Source organism: Odocoileus virginianus, chromosome 8 (genome assembly GCF_023699985.2).
Source record: "Odocoileus virginianus isolate 20LAN1187 ecotype Illinois chromosome 8, Ovbor_1.2, whole genome shotgun sequence".
Taxonomy (NCBI): Eukaryota; Metazoa; Chordata; class Mammalia; order Artiodactyla; family Cervidae; genus Odocoileus; species Odocoileus virginianus.
Genome location: NC_069681.1, coordinates 67,938,141 through 67,961,027, shown reverse-complemented (window position 1 = coordinate 67,961,027; position 22,887 = coordinate 67,938,141). Strand labels below are relative to the sequence as shown.

At 36.7% G+C, this 22,887-nt stretch overlaps 1 pseudogene; it reads left to right on the top strand.

Moving 5' to 3' along the window:
• Positions 1 to 22,457, top strand: part of LOC110134022 (heterogeneous nuclear ribonucleoprotein K pseudogene) — a 166,262-nt pseudogene extending 143,805 nt beyond the window's left edge.
• The last annotated feature ends 430 nt before the right edge of the window (positions 22,458 to 22,887 follow it).

Here is a 22,887-nt window from a genome sequence, read left to right as displayed (position 1 = left end):
AACAGTAATCAATAACAAATCCATAACTAAGACTAATATTCATATCTATAGATTTTCCTCCAGATACATAAAACATGTGACTCTGAGATGCCAGTTAAGAAACAGTCTGGGGTCAGTTTTCTGACCCCAGGATCATATCTTGTTTTCAAGTATATGAGCTGTTCCCTCAGGACTTGTTCCAAGAGTCTCATGCCTTATAGCATCCAGTTTATCAATAATTATAAATTTCTTTTGTGGCCCTTGCCAGGGTCTGCTTTTCTTTTATTCTTCCTGTCTCCTACAGCAGAATATATTGAGAGAGAAGAGTTGGGAAAATAATGTATACAGGAAAAATATAAACATTAAAATATGATGTCAAACAAAGACAAACTGAAGCAGACAAGGAATTACAGTACTTAGGAAATCTTCTTGGAAGAAAAGAAAATCAAGCACAACACAACTCAATTATATTGTCCAGACAAGAAGATGATAATCAAAATGAGAACTAGTACAATATGTCAACAGGGAATCCTTGGTGGTTCAGTGGTAAAGAATCAGCCTATAATGCAGGAGACTGCCTGCAATATAGGAAACACAGGGCCAACCCTTGGATTAGGAAGATACGCTGGAAAATGAAATAGCCACCTAGTCTAGTATTCTTGTCTGGGACATCCCATGGACAGAGAAGCCTGGAGGGCTACAGTCTATGGGGTCTCAAGAGTCAAACATGGCTTAGTGACTATACCACCATCACCATGTTTTATCAGCACTTTTAAAAGGATTAGTGATTTTTGCATTTACTTAAATATACAACTGAGGTTAAACAGAATTATAGACAAAAAATAGAATGTGTATGCTATAAATCTCAAAAAGATACACAAAATTATTCTTTACAAAAATCTGATGTGGTGGTAGAAATTAATACAACATTGTAAGTCAATTATACTTCAATTGCATTACATTTTTTAATTCAATGTTGGAGAAGCTAGATGGCAAGAAACATATTCTTACTTATTTCCTAAATTTCCAATCAAAAAGACAACTGCTGTGATTTTTTTAAATTACATGATTACAGTAAAAAGTATATCTATCACTCCATCTCTCTAACTATTCATGTTGCAAGTTGTAGTGGGAGGTCTGAACCTTGACATATGAAATCCTGAGGGTGTCAGGTAGCTTAAGTGCAAGCTCCCTCTCCCTCTGAACCTCATGGATAAGGACACTCTCACCAAATAAGCCTCCTTGGGTTGATTGGGAGATGATTAGTGCCTGCTTATTGTTGAAAAGCAGGCTTCAGTTCCCTGCTAGTCTACTGAATTATTCAAAGAAGAAAACCACATCTTCCCACTGGAACCAGGAATCATCCCACTTCTTGCTAAGTTATTATGAAGAATGTTTCCATAGTAACTGCTTGTTCAGTCTGCTCCAGAATGCAACCCCCATGTGTCCCTCATGTTATAAAGTGTCCTCCACATAGGATTGTGAGTACATGTGACTATGAATGGCTGTCCATCTCATCTATGCGGTGCTGGGTGCCATGTTAGGGTTAGGCCATTCCCTAACCCTAGGGCAGAAATCCTTCCTTCATCAACAGGGTGAAGAGGACATTATCAAAACACAAGTTATGAATAGCCAAAATATCATGTTCAGTTTAAACACCTATTTTCCTTATTTGAAACATTTAAAGCATATAACTTTTTCCCAGAAAAATGGAATATTGATTTATCCATAAGAATAAAAAACAAAACAAAACAAAACCTGTTGCTTTCTTCCCGCTTAAGCACTGAATGTGAATAGCTGAGTAACTAAATATATGATCTCATAATGGTCATAAATGTGAACGTGTTAGTCATTCAGTTGTGCCTGATTCTTTGTGATCGCATAGACAATAGACCACCAGGCTCCAGTGTCCATGGAATTTTCCACACAAGAATACAGGAGTGAGCAGCCATTTGCTTCTCCACCCAAGTCTCCTGCATTGCAGGCAGATTCTTTATCATTTGAGCCCATAATGGTCATGAGCGACTTTTATTTATTTATTTTTTTTTCATTTATTTTTATTAGTTGGAGGCTAATTATTTTACAATATTGTAGTGGGTTTTGTCATACATTGACATGAATCAGCCTTGGAATTACATGTATTCCCCATCCCGATACCCCCTCCCACCTCCCTCTCTACCCAATCCCTCTGAGTCTTCCTAGAACATATACACCATGGAATATTACTCAGCCATTAAACAGAATTCATTTGAATCAGTTCTAATGAGATGGATGAAACTGGAGCCCATTATACAGAGTGAAGTAAGCCAGAAAGATAAAGACCATTACAGTATACTAACATATATATATGGAATTTAGAAAGATGGTAACGATAACCCTATATGCAAAGCGAAGTAAGCCAGAAAGATAAAGACCATTACAGTATACTAACACATATATATGGAATTTAGAAAGATGGTAACGATAACCCTATATGCAAAACAGAAAAAGAGACTCAGATGTATAGAACAGACTTGTGGACTCTGTGGGAGAAGGCAAGGGTGGGATGTTTCAAGAGAACAGCATCGAAATATGTATATTATCTAGGGTGAAACAGATCACCAGCCCAGGTTGGATGCATGAGATAAGTGCTCAGACCTGATGCGCTGGGAAGACCCAGGGGGATCAGGTGGAGAGGGAGGTGGGAGGGGGGACCGGGATGGGGAATACATGTAAATCCATGGCTAATTCATGTCAATGTATGACAAAAACCACTGCAATGTTGTAAAGTAATTAGCCTCCAACTAATAAAAATAAATGAAAAAAAAATAATTCATTTGAATCAGTTTTATGAGATGGATGAAACTGGAGACTATTATACAGAGTAAAATAAGCCAGAAAGATAAAGAACATTACAGCATACTAACACATATACATGAGTGACTTTTAAAACTTTGAGCTTTGAGAGTATTAAGAAGTTCATTTACTTTTTGTTATTAAATTAGATTTTAATACATATACCAACTAGATGTATAATTTTATAAACAATTATTTTAGATGTTTGCTTGTATAAATCACATACATAACAAAATACTGATTTTCCATTTTCTGTCTTTTAAATGATTATAAATTATATTTTCCCTTGATTTATTGAAATTATAGTTATGATTTGAAATAGGGAAAATAGTGTGCTAAAAATTGTAATAATATATTTTCATATTTTTGAAAGAAGAACATAGATATCTCATTTCATCCATTAGAGAGAAAGAGAGAAAGGAGAGGGTGAAAGAGGGAGAGAGGGGAGGAAATACTGAAACAGATGGGTACAGAGCAAAGATCTTACCCCTTGCAATTTTACTTGTAAATTAAAAAAAATAAATAAATCAAAACTGATAAGAAAGTCACAGTGACTTCTTTTTCATAAGAATTTCTGTAATAGTCACTGGAAAAAAAATATATTTTTTCAGACTTTAGTAAGGACAAAGACTATAGAATCGATTTACAATTTCCCATTGATTTTGCTCTCAGTCAATCCCTGCACTAAACACAGAAGAAACAGGCCTTGTAAGATGTGTTAGGGGCAACTAGATAGATAATTAAAGCATGCTTGTACAAGTATGACCTGAAAATGTGAGCAGAGTCACCAAGGGAATGATAGAGGGGGATTGATATGGTTTACATTAGCATGCAATTTGGAAGTAAGAGGTTTGAAAAGGGCATGCCCATAAGGGCATGAATTGGCTGATGTTAAAAAAGAAGACACACATCTACAGAGCACAAGTATTCAAGAATTAAGATGAAGGATAAATTCATGATATTGATATAGAAACCACATTTTACAGGAAAAAATAAGATATTATAGAAATCTAATCTGAACATATTAGACAACTGACATTATGCTTCATATCCAAAGCCACAAAAACCCCTTTACCACTATCAGTCAGTAAGTCAAGATTTATCAAAAAGTCACTTATTTTGAGATATTTTCATTCATTTACCATAAACTTTAAGGGAAAATAAGCATTTGTTTTGCCTGTATGGTAAGAATGACATTCAAATCACAAAACTCAGTAAACTGGGACATCTCCCATGTATAATACTCCATAGAGAGAAAAAAAAATAAAAAGACTATTATTTTATCAGCTCACTTTTTACCACTCTGAAGGAAATAGCAGATCTTTGAAGGCCACATTATAATTAAAAATTAATGTTATTGCCCAAAATGTCCCATGAAACTTTGTAATATAAGACTACAGATTATTATAAATCTCTTTGTAAGTTAACCAAGGAAAAATTTAGATCAAAGTTGTCAATATTAGAAATGAGGCAGAAGATATCACATCACTAATGATCTCACAGATGCTGAAATTAATATAAGGAAGTATTATGAACAACTTTATATTATTAAACTCTACAACATAAAACAATTGGACCAATTCCTTAAAAGTTACAAACTACCAAAACTAACTCAAGAATAGTTAATCTATATTTATTAAAAATAAATAAATTTGTGGTTAAAAATATTTCTAAAGAGAAAACCTGAATCCAAGATCATTTTACTAGTAGATTCTACCAAACAGTACTGAAAGAAAACACAGCACTTCTTTAGGAACACTTCCAGAAAGTAGAAGTACTTTCTAACTCATACTATGAGGCTAGCATTATTCTAATACCAAAACTAACGTAGACATACATTTCTCTCTCTGTCACACACACACACACACACACACACGTGTGCATGCACACAAGCTGATTCATTCATAAACCTTTTGAAGAAGTGCTGATATAATTCAGATTGTAGTGAGTGGCCTAGATGTCTGGGCTATTTGCTCATGTAGCTTATGCATGATGTTCGCTGCTCATACCTGATCCTGATAGAGTACTTCTATTTTCCTATAGATTGTTGCTGGGCTAGTTCAACTTCATAACTCTAGGGTCTAAAAGATCCCAATTCATCAAGAGAAGTTTTAAATGTGTGAATACTTCATGTACCCCCATGAGGTTCACCATGTCGGCCAAAATCTAGTACTAGGACAACTATTGTTTTCTAAAGATACTTAACTATCCACCTCAGATGGCATGGCCTTGCTCCATAACCTGGGATTTTGCACTATGATATTTCTGTTGGAACTGATAAGCAGGAAATTGGCTGAGAGCAAGGAAAGGTGGCCCTTTCAGCTAACCATCCAATAGCTGCCTAATCCCACCAAGAAGTTTACCAGCCCTGCCTTTAATATGTCCATTGGTACTCCAAGAATACTAGTGCTTGCTAAGTTGCTTCAGTCATGTCTGACTCTTTACAACCCTACTGACTGTAGCCCACCAGGCTCCTCTGTCCGTGAATTCTCCAGACAAAAATGCGGGAGTGGGTTAACATGCCCTTCTGTGGATCTTCCTGACCCAAGGATCCAACCACTGTCTCTTACGTCTCCTGGATTGGCTGGTGGGCCTTTTACCACTAGCTCCCCAAAATAGTCAAAGGGCCATAATAAAATCCCTACCCCTCAACTGGAGGGATTTTCTCTTCTTTAACATATGCACACACTTCACACTATACTGTATTAAAGTTAATTTTGGTGATCATTGTACTCGTTAACTGCTCATAAATATCCCATGAATACATAGATCTAATTATAATAGTCAGAATTATGGGAAGAAGTGTGTGGTAGAGCATCCTGTTATATAACCTATAGCTGTCAATCAAAGCTGTCAGTCAATTACCCCCTTGGATTACTCAAATAATCCTTCCTTAAAAACACTGTACTCCAGCCCTTCAGGGCCATTTTTGTCCCTTGGCACAGCCTGCCTCTCCTTGAGGTATTCACTTTGTTCATTCTTTGTAAGTGCTCAGTTGTGTCCAACTCTTTGTTCCTTATTGTTCTTTCTCTCCTTACTGTTAATGAACTTTCTCGCAATGCAGAAGACCTTAGATTCTTCTTGGTGTCCTTACCAAGAACCAAGGTCCACTGGAGGAAGGGTCTCCAGACACTCCTTCCTCTAAGACCTTGCCATAAATTCTACAAATTATCTAACCATATGCATTAGAAGCTTATCTTCTAGTACCTTAAACTGTGTCAGGTAATATAGCCCAAGTAGAGAAGTTGCTTATATCATAAAATAGGCTTGCTTCAGTGTTCTTTCCTGTAATAAGTAAAATTCAAAGTTGGCAGCTTTGCTTATCACTTTGTGGTAGGCCAGATCAGTTGTGGTGCATGTTCTTATGTGGAGCATGCTTCCTCCAGAAGTGAAAGAGGATGTTCAGGCTTGAGCTAAATTCTTACCAGTTTGAGGGAGAGACACAATTTATAATTTTCTTTTTAACTAAAAAACATTTTTGATGATTCAGTTCAGTTCAGTCACTCAGTCGTGTCTGACTCTTTGCGACCCCATGAATCACAGCATGCCAGGCCTCCCTGTCCATTACAAACCCCCGGAGTCTACTCAAACTCAAGTCCATTGAGTCGGTGATGCCATCCAGCCATCTCATGCTCTGTCATTCCCTTTTCCTCCTGCTCCCAATCCCTCCCAGAATCAGGGTCTTTTTCAATGAGTCAACTCTTCACATGAGGTGGCTAAAGTATTGGAGTTTCAGCTTCTTCCTACTTATTTTGGTCTATGAACTTTAATATTTGTGTGAAAGTGAAAAGTGAAAGTCAGTCATGTCTGATTCTTTGTGACCTCATGGACTATTCAGTCCATGCAATTCTCCAAGCCAGAATACTGGAGAGGTTAGCCATTCTCTTTACCAGGGGCTCTTCCCAACCCAGGCCAGAGGTTAAACCCAGGTCTCCTGCATTGCAGGTGGATTCTTTACCAGCTGAACCACCAGGAAAGCCCTAATATTTGTGTGATAAACATCAAAGTCAGTTTACAGAACAGTTTCATCACTTACCCCAAATTCCTTTACTAAAGTTTCCCCTGATCCATAATATATAGCACCATATGCTTTTCAGCACCATGATTTTGTCTTTTTGAGAATGTCATATAAATGGAATTATACAGCATGTAACCTTTGAGATTGACTTCTTCCAATCAGGATAATGTCTTTGAGATTTATCCAAACTGTCCCAGTTTTAAATAGTTCATTCCATTTAATTGCCAAGAAAAGTTTCACTGTATGGATATGTTACAGTTTGTTTATTCATTCATCAATTGAAGAATTTGGGGGCAATTTCCAGTGAATTTGGTACAGTTGGAGAAGGAAATGACAACCCACTTCAGTATTCTTGCCTGAAGAATCCCAAGGACGGAGGAGCTTGGTAGGCTACAGTCCACAGGGTCGCAAAGAGTAGGACACGACTGAAAAACTTCACTTTCACTTTCTTTCACTCTTAAATAGAACTGCTGTAAATACTTGTTTTCAGGTTTTTGTGTGAATTTTCCATTTCTCTAGAGTAAATACCCAGGAGTGGAATATCAAGGTCAAGCAGAAATTATGTTTACAAGAAACTTAGCTAATCGTTAGGGTGGTTGTACCAACTCACAATCTCACTAGCAATGTAGAATATTCCTAGTTCTACAATTTTACCAACAGTGAATGCCTAGCATGACCTAAATTACTAACCTTTAAATATTACTCTTGATCTTTTATATTTTCATTTTCCACCCTGTAAAGGCTGTATATTGTCATCCTCCTAGTTTAACTTATATGCAGAGTACATCATGTGAAATGCTGGGCTGGAAGAAGCCCAAGGTGGAATCAGGATTGCTGGGAGAAATATCAATAGCCTCAGATATGCAGATGACACCACCCTTATGGCAGAAAGTGAAGAGGAACTAAAAAGCCTCTTGATGAAACTGAAAGAGGAAAGTGAGAAAGTTGGCTTAAAGCTCAACATTCAGAAAACTAATATCATGGCATCTGGTCCCATTACTTCATGGCAAATAGATAGGGAAACAGTGGAAACAGTATCAGACTTTATTTTTTGAGCTCCAAAATCACTGCAGATGGTTATTGCAGCCATGAAATTAAAAGACGGTTACTCTTTGGAAGGAAAGTTATGACCAACTTAGATAGTATATTAAAAAGCAGAGACATTACATTGCCAACAAAGGTCTGTCTAGTCAAGGTTATGGTTTTTCCAGTGGTCATGTATGGATGTGAGAGTTGGACTCTTAAGAAAGCTGAGAGCTGAAAAATCGATGCTTTTGAACTATGGTGTGGGAGAAGATGCTTGAGAGTCCCTTGGACTGCAGGGCGATCCAACCAGTCCATTCTAAAAGAGATCAGTCCTGGGTGTTCATTAGAAGGACTGATGCTGAAGCTGAAACTCCAATACTTTGACCATCTCATGGTGAAGAGTTGACTCATTGGAAAAGACCCTGATGATGGGAGGGATTGGGGGCAGGAGGAGAAGGGAACGACAGAGGATGAGATGGCTGGATGGCATCACCGACTCGATGGACATGAGTCTGAGTAAACTCCAGGAGTTGGTGATCGACAGGGAGGCCTGGAGTGCTGCGATATTTGGGGTTGCAAAGAGTCGGATACAAGTGAGCGACTGATGAACTGACTGAAAGTATACATTCTTCAACAAGGCTTCCAAGATTACTTGTTAACATTTGTTCATTGTCAATTAACATGGTGCCTTCAGAACATACAGATAGTTCACATCCCTTTGGGTGATAATTTACATAAGATGAGAAATAACATAACCCTTAGAGAAGACTATCAATGCATACTACAGGCTGTCTTTTGTTAATCAAAACTCAGTTTTCTTCTCCCTTATAGAATATTACAAAGCATATTTGTTTGATAAAATATCTTTTATCTGTACCAGAGGCCACATTATCCTAGTCTAATAAAGTAATATATTTATAATTGCAATTAGGGTTACTAATTGGTTGAGTGTCCAGAAGTCCACTCTTACCTTCCAGCATCCATCTTGCTTTTCTGAGGGGAAAGACAGTGATTAAATTCGGTCATGATGGGAAACATGTACCCTGCATCTTATGGGTGCATTGTCATTCATGCCAGTATAGTGTTTTTAATTCAATATCCTGGCCAGGGTGAAAGAAGTATCATAGGCTTCCATGATGCCTTCTTTATCATAGGGATTCTTACTCCATAGGCCAAGTAATCAATGTGGGAATTCTGACAATTCCCAAGTATTTGCATTATTTTTAAACCATTGGGGACAAGGGAAATGTATACTGGATGGGTTTGTGACTCAGAGAAAAAAGTGTGAGCTATACCTCAGCCATGTTATGTCTTCATTCTAATAGGGAGATTTGATATCATAAAATTAAATAGTGAGGGCAACAGAGTAGGTGCTTAATACATATGCATTATTTCAGTGTAATTTGTCATAAATATCCCATACATTTCTCAGATTCTTATTAAAGAGCTACATGACAGCTTAAAAACAACAATGACTCGTCATTTATAAAATCATTTATCATTGTACAATCAAAATAAGTTGATAAATGCTTCTAGTTGTAGTCTTCCATTTACTTTTAATCATTGTTGCTACTTCAAGCTTAAATTGCAGGTTTATGTTTCAGTTAGTTTTTTTTTTTTTTTTTTACTCTCTATGTTTTCTATTTAGTTGTGTGCTATATTCTTCATTTTAAACATATTTCAAAACCATGAGTAATCAAAATTGAAGGGGTGCCACTGTTTGTGGTATAATTATGAGATACTCAGATGGTTTATTAAGAAGGGTGGGGGGAAACCTGAGTGAAGCTGCAAAATGCTAACTTACAACCTGGGAATCTTTCATCCTATAACATAAATTCATTACCAGCAAGTTTCATATATAGAAACCACACTAACAGCTGTAAAAGAGCATCAGAGGATTTTAATGAGACTGAAATCTGCAACGTGTTGATACTCAACTATACCTATATATATCTTTTCCACTGAGATAATTTTAAAATTTCATTTGACTTTAAAAATATATTTTGTGGAAATTAATGTATAAGCTAGCAAGAACCAAAACAAACAGTCTTGATATAAGCAGATGTTCTTAAGAAATATTTGGGAGAATATAGCATAAATATAATTTATTCTTATTCTGAAATAAAGATGATAGTGACTGTGGATGCAATGTCATCTTGATAATTTAATGTACTTAATCCTTAGAAAGGTTTTAGTTGGACTTCAATACATATTTATTGTTTACATAGACAGTCATGGGACTTAGATTCTGTTCTGTTTTGCTTTTTTTAATCAAAAACTTGACTGAGCTTGTAAAGAAAAAGTCAGTCAATTTGTTCCTCATGTGCCTTCTTTTCCTACAACAAAATCATGTACCAAAGCAGTGATCTTTGCAGGAATAAATACTGCTTCAAAGAATAAATAATTACTGTTTAAAAGTAAGTTACTATTTTTTTTCTCTTTGACATTATTAATTAAATAGAAAGAAGAAGGGATATTTTCAAGTGATATAAAAGGCAAGACATTCTTACATATTTGGGAGTAAGGGAATAATTATAAATAAGAACATGACTGTTAAGCATTGTAGTTTATAGGATTATAACTCATAAAACATTGTAATAAAATATTTTAATAGTTTAACTTATACATCCTTTAAATGGATATTTGGCTCTCACTTTAAAGATAATACAAGTATATACATAATCACATATGGAATTTACCAGATGGCCACTTTGTAGCTGGGGAGTGCCATGGAACTTCACCATTCAAATCTATATTTCTATTTACCATAGCATGGTTCCACATATCCTACTTTATTGTGTGGGTGATTATACAGGGAATAGTGGTAGTTCTGACTCTTGCAACCCCATGGACTGTAACCTGCCAGGCTCCTCTGTCCATGGGATTCTCCAGATAAGAATACTGGAGTGGGTTGTCATTTCCTCCTCCAGGGGGTCTTCCTGACCCAGGAATTGAAGCAAGGTCTCCTACATTGCAGGCAGATTCTTCACATATGAGCCACAAGTGAAGGAAAATAAAAACATGTTACTCACAAATAGCATAATATTTCCCTCCATGCTTTTGTCAATGACATTTCCACAATTTTGAATGATGTTTTGATAAAGTAAATATATATACTGCAGATAAAAAAAAAAAAAAAACAACTGAGATTTCAGGATACATTTAGAAAGAAAGCTTTTTTTTTCTTCTTTTTCTTCTTCTTCTACTTTATGTTAACTTGGTCATGACTTCTGGTAGCCAACATTAGGTAATTGTAGGCTTCTTTAGAGCAGAGTCAACTACATTCTGATACAATTTTCAACTCTTTCAGAAAAAAGGAATGTTTTTCTATCCCATATATTTTTGAGTACTGAAAAAAATGTCAAGCCTATCAAACACAGCAAAGTAAGTTTTAAAGAATAATGAATCTCTTTTCTATATTTTCACATGCTGTTAGAAATATTCATGAAGTTGAGAAAATGAAGAGATTTGGCCCATGTTTTTTAAAGTGAAAATGTTAGTTGATCAGTAATGTCCAACTCCGCGAGACACCATGGACTGTGTTTCTTAAAGAGCTAAGCAAACTGTCCTTGACCAAATGACTTCTAATGAATTGACTTCATCATAAATGGCATGTTTTTTCAGTAAGAAATGCATTTTAAGTCATAAGTTCTTTTAAAAGTTAACATTTCAATCTTAATTTAGGTGTGATCACTTAGAAAAACAACAATATAAAGATAACAATGTATAAGGAGTTAATATTTACCAGACAACTTCAAGAGCAAATTAGAATTCACATGCTTGAAGAATTTTAACAAACTTCATAAGTCCTTTAGAGCTCCTTCAATCTTTATTTTACAATATGCTGGTCAACAGTTTTTAAAACATAGTGCATATTATTTTCGATATAGTCCTTTCAATATTTTATCACTCATAACTTTGAATGTATTAACATTACATCATTCATTTATCACCTTAAATTTCTCATATCTCTAGCATTTCTTTCTATGCTCTCTAACTTTGTTTAACCATGATACTACAAATATGTTACCACTCTAGCTTTGCTATTATTCCTTACCTTTCTTTAAGTGAAAATCACACATTTTTTCTAATTACTTTACTTCATATAATAGTCCTTCCATCTTTCCCCCCATAAACTCTGGCATATTTTTCTTTGCAATTATTCTTTTGCTATGCCAGCTACTGTCTCCATGGCAATATTTAGGTTGTAGTGTCCTACATTTTTAGAAAGCTTTTTCCAATCATCAGTTCTTCTGATAATCAGTACAAAACACTTACTAGCAACTTTCCTTGCCTCTTTGAGTTATAAAAATGAATTATTTATGTTGTGCATGTTGGATAACTCTGGCTTTCATCTATTTTTTTGTCAGCCAGAGTTGCTATTTAGTTACTACATTAAATATCTAGTTCAAAATTTACCATATAATTAAAAGGTGAAATGGAATTTCAGAGGAAAAGCAAATAAATTTCCCAAGAAATACAGCATGTTTTAGTAAAATCAAAGAAAAATTTATAGACATAGCAAAGTTAGCTTCATACTTTTCAAAGGGCATTGCTATTCTTTATTTTTAAAGGGGACCTCAGTCCTCTACAACTGTTATGGAGAAATTGCTTTTTAAACTATTTGTGCCTCTAAATAAATTATATATAATAATATAATATATAATATATATATATATATTATATATAATATATATATAATATATATATAATATTATTATATATCCATGTTATACCTGTTTGTTTCTTTTGCAAACTATTCCTTTTCTTTTAAAAATCAGATTTCAAATCCCAAGGGAACACTTCTACAAAAATCTCCTACTCAAAAGAATTTAACTTGGTGTGCTAGTAACTACGACAACTAGAAAGAGAAGAACAGAAATGTAGGACAAAGGGAGAGTGTAACTACACTAACCCCACACTGCCGCCCAGTGCATACACACATTACTGCTTCTACTACCACTAGACACAATACTACCATTAGCAAACTACTCATTCAGTATAGAGTTTATGAAACTTAGTTGTCACAATTATCTTGGCATTTAATTAAGTAGTAATATAGTGATTAATGGGCTTCCTGTGTGACACTGTAGTAAAGAATCTGCCTGTCAACGCAGGAGACACAAGAGATGAAGTTTTGATCTCTAGATCAGGAAGATACCTTGGAGTAGGAAATGGCAACCTACTTCAGTATTCTTGCCTGGAAAATTCCATGGACAGAGGAGCCTGGCAGGTTACAGTACATTGGATCTCAAAGAGTTGGACACAACTGAGCACACACACACACATAATTAATGATTAACACTTGAGTTTTAATTATATCTTTTGCAGGCAAATGAATGCTAGGCTAGTTGAGATCAAGTATCTGAGGCAAAAATTGAAATAAGTGAGAGAGAAAGAGAAGAAAGAAATATGTCACAAAGCTCATGTTCAACACCTTGATGTTCTATTTGCTTTTTATCATTTGGTCCCTAATTTTATAAATTAATTGAATGTATATTATCATTGTCATACTTAATTTTGAAAAATATATATGAAAATGACACATATTTTTAAAACCCTTACACATGTATATTAAAATGGACCAAATATTAAAGCACAACAAATAGAGATGATTCTACCAAGTGAATACAGGAAAGTAGAAATAACTACAAGTAGTTATTGAGAATAATTGTTAGATATGAGGAGTTTTTTAACAGACTTATGTTGTTTGTGTGACCTGAGTCACTTACTGACTTTATTTTGGACATATTACATCATTAAGAATTAGTAATTTCATAGCTAAAATAGTGATTTGACTAGTAGCACCCCACTAATACTGCTGTTATAAGTATGATGTTTTTGTCATAACAAATGAGAAATATTTAGCCTAGTCCCTAGTACCTGGTAAGAACTATTTTATTATCAATAATGTCTCTGGGACATTCTCTGTCAGTCAAAATTCTAATCATGATATTCTAACTCTAATTATGAAAATTGGAATAAAGCACTTAAGTTCTTTCAAAGAAAGAAGGTTTAAAGATGAGGCAAGTTACACTGTAGGCTCTTTCACCACAGAGCAGTGCTTTTGTCTTTTCCTCAGCTGGTTGAATGTAATATAATGCTTTACATGCAATAAGTACAAAATCATCATTTCTTGTAAGATGAATGAAACTTTTCACATGAAAGGCAACCCAGGTTACAAAGAATTATGTTTAATAGGATATGCTTTGAATAATAAATTATCTGAAGCAAAACACAATACAATAAAACAATGAGAAGAAGGTCATTTTATTGAGAATTGTGAATTAAGAGAGGAACGAACTAACATTAGTGAAAAAATACACAGTGCAACTCCGCTTTTATCCTCTATTAAAAATATGACTGAAAACAAAGTTTTATCTGAGTTTTAAAATTGTAGACAAAAAATAAAACAAGCTGACCAACAATCTTGGTAAAATGTATAAAATATGCTCTTTATTCAAATAACAATTTGCAAACTGAAACATTTAATAGATTTTATAACTCTAAATAAAATGCAGAGTAATTAGAAAAAAATGATAAGAATTCCTTGCAACTCTTTCCATGGAGTCTTTTTTGTCTTAAACATATCATAGCCAACAATTGAGATATCTGTTCTCCTTGATATCAGTTATGATACCCAAACCATTTCTCTAACTCCATTCTCTAAAACTGTGTGCTTAAAATGTTATCTTTTATTTAAAGATCTGTTTTCTCTTCCTCTCTCCAATGCAGGAGTTCAGGGATCTATTGATCCCTCTGTAATCTTTACATGGGAGATTTAAGAATACTTTATTCATTATTCTTCTCTTCCACTATTCCTGTGACATCAATGTCTTCAACTTCAATGTGGAGGATTCATCCAAGAGTTTATATTTTTCATTTCCAGTTTTTCCTATATATAACCACTCACCCTCAGTTACAAACCACAGAGCCCATGATCACTAATAACAATACCACCTAGGATTGTATGATTCAAGTATTTCACATGATCAGAGGAGCCTGGAAGGCTGCAGTTCATTGTGCTGTGAAGAGTTGGATATGACTGAGCAACTAAGAGCATGCACACACTCTTTGAGAACCATCACTCAGTACTCAAGTTCATGTGCTTTGGATTTTCAGTGCTACAAAACTTTGAATTCATCAATATCTAATCCATCAAGCCCATCATTTCATTCACCTAATATATAAATTCCATTAGCCTAACCTTCTATAGCATAGATTCTATGTTCCATGATCATTTTCATAAGTGTACTGCAAATATAGTTAATTCCTTACACTTCTACATCTTAATTTATATGTGACTGAAAATATTCCAACATTCAAACTCAAATATCTTTCTTTATCAAGCATTTTTGTCTATCTTTAACAGTGCCTTTTTTTTTTTTTTTAATGATTGCTGAAACTCAAAACTTGGACAGCTAAATTTTCTTAGGAAAAAAAAAATCAAATCACAGAAAGAGATGGCTAAATCACCATTAACTGCATGAACACAAAATCCAGGTCTTAAACTAGCTGAAACAAGCACTTTAATATATATATATTTTCTATCAAGTATGACTCTTCTACCCACATTTGACTCCTCTGCCATTCTTGCTCTTCTCCAAACTACTCTCTTCAAAACACCAAAACATGAGGTCATGCCACTTATCTGTCCAATATCTCTCATTGACTTAGACTAAAATAGACAATGGGACTGACTCTTGTCTGGCCTATTTTTGCTTCTCTACTGTCACTTTACTCTCTCCATGACTCACTATTTTCTAGAGTCAGTAGTTCTCTGATTGACTCTAGTATATGCTATGTTCTTTCCCATTTCAGATACTTTACGTCTGATTTTCTTTATCCTTTCATTCTTCAGGTCATAATTTAGGTTATCTCTACCAGAAGTTATTCCTTAACTACTATCACCTTATTTTGCACTTAATAATATTATTTTTGAATATCTCCTATTTAAAAAGAATGATTTTGTCTGTTTGTTTATTACTCCTAAGTCTTACTTAATTGTGAGAATAGAAATTCCATGAGAACAAGAATGATATTTGCTTTACTTACCAATGTAGGACCAATAATGGCAAGGGATATTAGACTAATATGTAAAACCTGAATGGAAACAGACAGGTATTTCCAGCAAAATGAAAGAGTAGTAAAGGGACACAGAAAATCAAATAATGTCTTTTCTAGAAACTGAAATTATATATACATACATATATGTGTGTGTATGTGTGTGTGTGTGTGTGTGTGTGTGCAAAACAAATTAAATGGATTTTCATTTGGATATAAGACATACTACATAATTTGCCTTAACCAGGATTAACAGGGATTTGGAAGTCTTATATTATCAAGTGTGAAACAGATCACCAGTCCAGGTTGGATGCAGGAAACAAGTGCTTGGGACTGGTGCACTGGGATGACCCAGGGGGATGCGATGGGGAAGGGGTGGGAGGGTGGTTCAGGATGCGGAACACATGTGAATCCATGGCTGATTTCGTGTCAATGTATGGCAGAAACCACTACAATATTGTAGGGTAATTAGCCTCCAACTAATAAAAATAAATGGAAATAAATAAATAAATTTTTAAAAAAAGAAAAAATAAGAATGAACAGAGATCAAAATTTTGATTTTGGAAATATCTTTGATTATAGAGAACAAGTGGGAATCAGGAAAACATAGGTGTAAGACTGGGGTTGATATATATATCATTATAGAGGTTGTGTGTATATATATATGTATATATATTGTTTGAATCATGCAATAATATTATATATATATATATATATATATATATATATATATATATATATGGTGTGAGAATTATATGAAAATACACATGAAGTGAAGTGTCTGACTCTTTGCAACACCATGGACTATACAGCCCATGGAGTTCTCTAGGCCAGAATATTGGAGTGGGTAGACTTTCCCTTTTCCAGGGGATCTTCCTAACCCAGGGATCGAACCCAGGTCTCCCACACTGCAGGCAGAGTCTTTACCAGCTGAACCACAAAGGAAGGCCAAGATTAGTTGAGTGGGTAGCCTATCCCTTCTCCAGTGGATCTTCCCAACCCAGCAATCGATGTGAGGTCTCCTGCATTGCAGGTGGATTATTTACCAGCTGAGCTGTCAGGAAAGCCACTATATTGACATTAATATTTCACAGTATTTGAAACCATTGAGAAATGGAGTAATTCTTGTCATGCCAGTAAACAAGTATGTCACAGCCATCAGTGATCCTATGTCTCAAAAGGTGAATTTCTGAGTCCAGAGGATGCCCAGTTGGGAGAATAATATCTGCTATCCAGCAACCATTTAGCTGCAGCCACTCCCTATTTAGCTTGGGAGGATGTGAAAAATGCAGGATAGCTTGAGATACTTAAGAAAGGAATGATTACACTGATCTTAGACTCTTGCATCTTGCCATACATAGAAAGTGCCAAATTTTTCAATTTGAGATACCTGGTTTTCCTTTTGTTGCTGTTGATGTGTTTCAGTCACTAAGCTGTGCCTGACACTTTGCAACCCCATGGACTGTAGCACACCAGGCTTCTCTGTCCCTCATCAACTCTGGAGCTTGCTCAAACTCATATCCATTGAGTCAGTGATGTCATCCAACACTCTGCTCCTCTGTCACTCCCTTCTCCTCCTGCTTTCAGTCTTTTCCAGAATCAGGGTCTTTTCCAATTAGTCAGGTCTCTTTGCATCAGGTGGCCAAAGTATTGGAGCTTTAGTTTCAGCTTCAGCATCACTCCTTGAAATGAATATTCAGGGTTGATTTCCTTTAGGATTGACTGAGCTCCTTGCTGTTCAAGGGATTCTCAAGAGGCTTCTCCAGCACCACTATTCTAAAGCATCAATTCTTAGGTGCTCAGCTTTCTTCTCTTGTGGCTCATCTGGTGAATAATCTACCTGCAATGCAGGAGGCCTGGGTTTGATCCCGGGTTGGGAAGATCCCCTGGAGAAGGAAAAGGCAACCCACTCCAGTTTTCTGGCCTGGAGAATTCTGTGTATAGTCCATGGGGTCACAAAGAGTCGGACATGACTGAGTGACTTTCACTCACTCACTCACTCAGCCTTCTTTATGGTTCAACTCTCATATCCACACATGACTACTGAAAAATCGTAGCTTTGACTAGGTGGACTTTTGTTGGCAAAGTGATGTTTCTGCTTTTTAATACACTGTTTAGTTTTGTCCTAAATTTTTTCCAAGGAACAAGTGTCTTTAAATTTTGTGTCTGCAGTCACTATACATATTGATTTTGGAGCCCAAGAAAATAAAGTATGTCACTTTTCCCAAAATCTTTGCCATGAAGTGATGGGACCAGATGTCATGATCTCCATATTTTGAAAGTAGCATTTTAAGCCAGCCTTTTCACTCTCCTCTTTAACCTCCATCAGGAGTCTCTTTAGTTTCTCTTCACTTTCTGCCATTAGTGATATCATATGCATATCTGAGGTTGTTGATATTTCTCCCAGCAATGTTGATTCCAGTTTGTGAGTCATCCAACTTGACATTTCACATGATATATTCTGCATATAAGTTAAATAAGCAGGGTTATAATATATAGCCTTGTTCCACATCTATATCTAACTATTGCTTCTTGTCCTGCATAGAGGTTTCATTAATTAACAATAATCTTTTGATGTTTGGATTACTTGTGATTGCAATCCTCTATATAATCTGACTCTTCCCCATGCCTCCTTGGAGAAGTTATCTCAGGGTTATTTGAAATGCTATCTCTCAGACTTAAAGTCATAAAAATTCCCACCAAAAAAACCCATAACTTTCTGTTTTTAAGTCAACATTTTTGGTGACCATGAAGGGACCCAGAGTAGACTCCTCCCCTCTCTGTGAACTCTCTGAAGATCCAGAGCCTTGGTACCAGCAGAGGCTTCTTGTGCCCATACATCACCTTAGGGAATCCAGAAGGATTTGAGTGAGTCTCTCCTAGTTCTTGGATTTCCTATATTGGTTGATGATCCTGAGTTTTATTCAGTGGGGGAATCAGTTATCCTAGAAACCTGTTTTTGAGAAATGGTATCTAGATTTCTCAGTATAGACAGTGGGTTGGATATCCTCAGTTGAAGGACAGGGAAGTCCTGCTCAGTTTAGGAGCTGCCCAGATGTTCCTCAGGGCTAAGGCACTGGGAAGATTCAGTTTGGATACTTAGTGGTTAGCCTTAGTTTAGAAACTGGGAAGACTTGCCCAGTTAAACACTGAGCAAGTTTGGACTGAGTTATTTGGGGGAAGACTTGCCTGCCATTTTTCCTTGAGTTGGCTACCTTAATAGAGTTTGTTAAAATAAAACTGAAATCTTATGAGACCTTCTGATCTCTGAAGAAGGGATTCTCTCCTCCTGACTGGCAATGGCTGTCTCAGGTGTCTGAGAAACTTGGTAGAGGCAAGCCCTCACATGGCTTGGCTTGTTCCTATAGGGAAACTCACTGATATAATTAACAAACTACTCAACAAGAAATGCACATAAGGACTGACCATGGAGGCCTTATACTCTACTGGGAGACCCAAGGCATGTAACAGGGCTAAAACAACTCTGGGGCAAAAGCAGAGAAGTTAAGCTCTCAAGCAGCACACACTGGCCCACCACACTGTTGTCACTAGCAATTTTATCTCCACAAACTGATTTCAGATGGGAAATCAAGGTGTCTAAATAAAAGAAAAAGGAACAAGAAATTGGCAATACCCCAGCTAAGTAAATGTACATCCAAAACTTACAACTTTTTACTCAATTGGAAATTAAAGGAACTCTCACCCTAAAACTTAAGTGGACTCTTTTGTTGCCTGTGCAATTAAGGCTAAAAGCCAATAAAACCTTAAACAAAGACCTTCTGGGGGAAACTTCCATTTCTTGGTGTCTCTGAGATGAAAATGTTCTAACTGATCTTTCCAGAACATTTTATATTTGTGTGTTTTGTTTGTTTATGTTTTGAAAACTTGGCTTTTGCCATACTATTTTTGAGAGTAAATTCCCTGGATTTAGGTTACATCCTCCCTGACTCTCCTATGGAGCAATCTTTTGTGTCTTAATTATTTAAATCACTATTGATGTATGTTTTATTGATAAATAAGTGATGGACCCTTTAAAACTGGAGAAACCAATTAGTGAATCTAGAGTGCTCACATTATAAACAGCTGCATTTCAAAAACAAAACAAACAAACAAAAAATCCTTCTATTGTTTAAGAGTAAGAAAACTCATTTGCAAAGCTTCCTTTGTGGTCTTGGCTTCCCCTCAATTGGTCTTGACAGTGTCAGTGTTAGTTGCTCAGTAATGCCTGACTTTGCTACTCCATGGACTGTAACCCACCAGGCTCCTTGTCCATGGGATTCTCCAGGCAAGTATACTGAAGTGGGTTGCCATTTCCTTCTCCAGGGAGTCTTCCCAACCCAGGATCAAACCTATGTCTCTTATGTCTTCAGCATTGATAGGTGGGTTCTTTACCACTAGTGCCACCTGCAAAGCCCCTCAATGTGTCTTACAGATGTCAATAAGAGCATTTCCTGTTGCAAAGTTGCTAACTCTGGTCTGACTGTCTGTGACTCATGAACTGCAGCACTCCAGGCTTCCCTGTCCTTCACTATCTCCCTGAGTTTGCTCAAACTCATGTCTATTGAGTCAGTGATGCCACCCAACCATCTTGTCCTCTGTTGCTTCCTTCTCTTCTTGCCCTCAATTTTTCCCAGCATCAGGGTCTTTCACAATGAATCAGCTCTTCCTATCAGGTCCCCAAATTATTAGAATTTCAGCTTCAGCATCAGTCCTTCCAATGAATATTAAGGACTGATTTCCTTTAAGATTGATTGTTTTGATCTCCTTGCTGTCCAAGGGACTCTCAAGAGTCTTCTCCAGAACCACAATTTGAAAGCATCAGTTCTTAGGCACTCAGCTTTCTTTATGGTTCAACTCTCACATCCATACACGACTATTAGAAAAAAAAAAAAAATCTTTGATTATATAGACCTTTGTTGACAAAGTGATATCTCTGCTTTTTAATACACTGTCTAGGTTTATCAGAGAGTTATCTGAGCTATATAAAGTAAATAAAAACTAGAAACTATGTTCCCTGTCTCACTGTGACCGGCTGAGGAAGCACTGTGGCATAGGGACAGCAGCCTTGCAGGGATACTACAGCACTAGGGTATCAATTGGTCCCGCCCAGACCAGTTCTCTGAAAAGATATATTTAATGACTGACTGGTGTTTCCCTTGAATACAAGAGAATGGAAAATGAAAAGAGGAAACCTTTACCAAAACCAGTATTGAATTTGGTAAATGCCCTGCTGAAGATATGGAAGGGGAACAAGCTATTAAAAGATCTAGAAACACTGATGAGATGGTTGAATTATGCATTCTGCTTCAGAGCAAGAATGCTGCAGCAGTGATAGAAAAAGGGAACAAGAATATTAAGGCTCTTCGTATAGACTACAATGCCAGTGTTTCAGTCCCAGATGGCAGTGACCCCCAACGCATATTGAGTATCAGTGCTGATATTGAAATGATTGGAGAAATTCTGAAGAAAGTCATCCCTACCTTGGAAGACAGCCTGCAGTTGCCATCATCCACTGCAACCAGCCAGCTCCCGCTCGAATCTGATGTGGAATGCTTAAATTGCCAACACTATAAAGGAAGCGACTTTGACTGTGAGATGAGACTGTTGATTCATCAGAGCCCTGCAGGAGTCAAAGGTGCTAAAATCAAAGAACTTCGAGAGAACACTCAGACAACAATCAAGCTTTTCCAGGAATGTTGTCCTCAATCTACTGACAGAGTCATTCTTATCGGAGGAAAACCTGATAGGTTTGGAGAGTGCATAAAGATCATCCTTGATCTTGTATCTGAGTTTCCCATCAAAGGACACACTCAGCCTCACCATCCCAATTTTTATGATGAAACCTGTGACTACGGTGATTTTACAATGATGTTTGATGACCGCCATGGATGTTCTGTGGGAGTCCCCATTCAGGGAAGAGGTGGCTTTGATGGAATGCCACCTGGTCTGAGTGGGTGTCCCATGCCTCCCTCCATAGGAGATTATGATGATATGAGACCTCATCAAGGACCTCCACCACCCGCTCCTGAAGGAGGTGGTAGGGCTGGTAGTAGAGCTCAGAATTTTCCTCTTCCACCACCACCACCACCTAAAGGAGGAGATCTAATGGCCTATTACAGAAGAGGGAGACCTGAAGACCGTTATCATGGAATGATTGGTCTCAGTGCTGATGAAACCTGGGACTCTGCAATAGATACATGGAGACCACCAGAGTGGCAAATGGCTTCCGAACCACAGGGTGGCTCTGGATATGATTATTCCTATGAAGGGGGTCGTGCCTCATATGGTGATCTTGGTGGACCTATTATTACTACACAAGTAAATATTCCCAAAGATTTGGCTGGATCTTATTGGCAAAGGTGGTAAGCGGAGTAAACAAATCCATCATGAGTCAAAAGCTTTGATCAAAATTGACAAGCCTTTAGAAGGATCCAAAGATCAGATCATTACCTTTACAGGAACACAGGACCAGATACAGAACGCACAGTATTTGCTGCAGATCAGTGTGAAGCAGTATTCTGGAAAGTTTTTCTAAGACTAGTGAAGAACTGATGGGAGGGAAATGGCAACCCACTCCAGTACACTTGCCTAGAGAAACCTGCGGACAGAGGAGCCTGGCGGGCTGCCCTCCATGGGGTCGCACAGAGCCAGACAGACTGAAGCGACTTAGCAGCAGCAGCAGCAGCAGCAGTGAAGATCTGAAGGAGTCCTGCATCTTTTTTTTTTTTTTTTTTTAATCTGCTTCTGTTTAAAAAGCCAATATTCCTCTGCTTCATAGGTGTTCTGCATTTGAGATGTAGTAAAATCTTTGCTATTCACCAGATGTAATGTTTTAGTTCCTTACAAACAGGATTGGGGGTGGGGGAGGGTGTCCAAAAACTAACATTGAAATTTTGAAACAGCAGCAGAGTGTGTGAATTTTAGTTTTTGTTCATTGTTGGTAGTTTAAAGAGGTCCCCATCCCC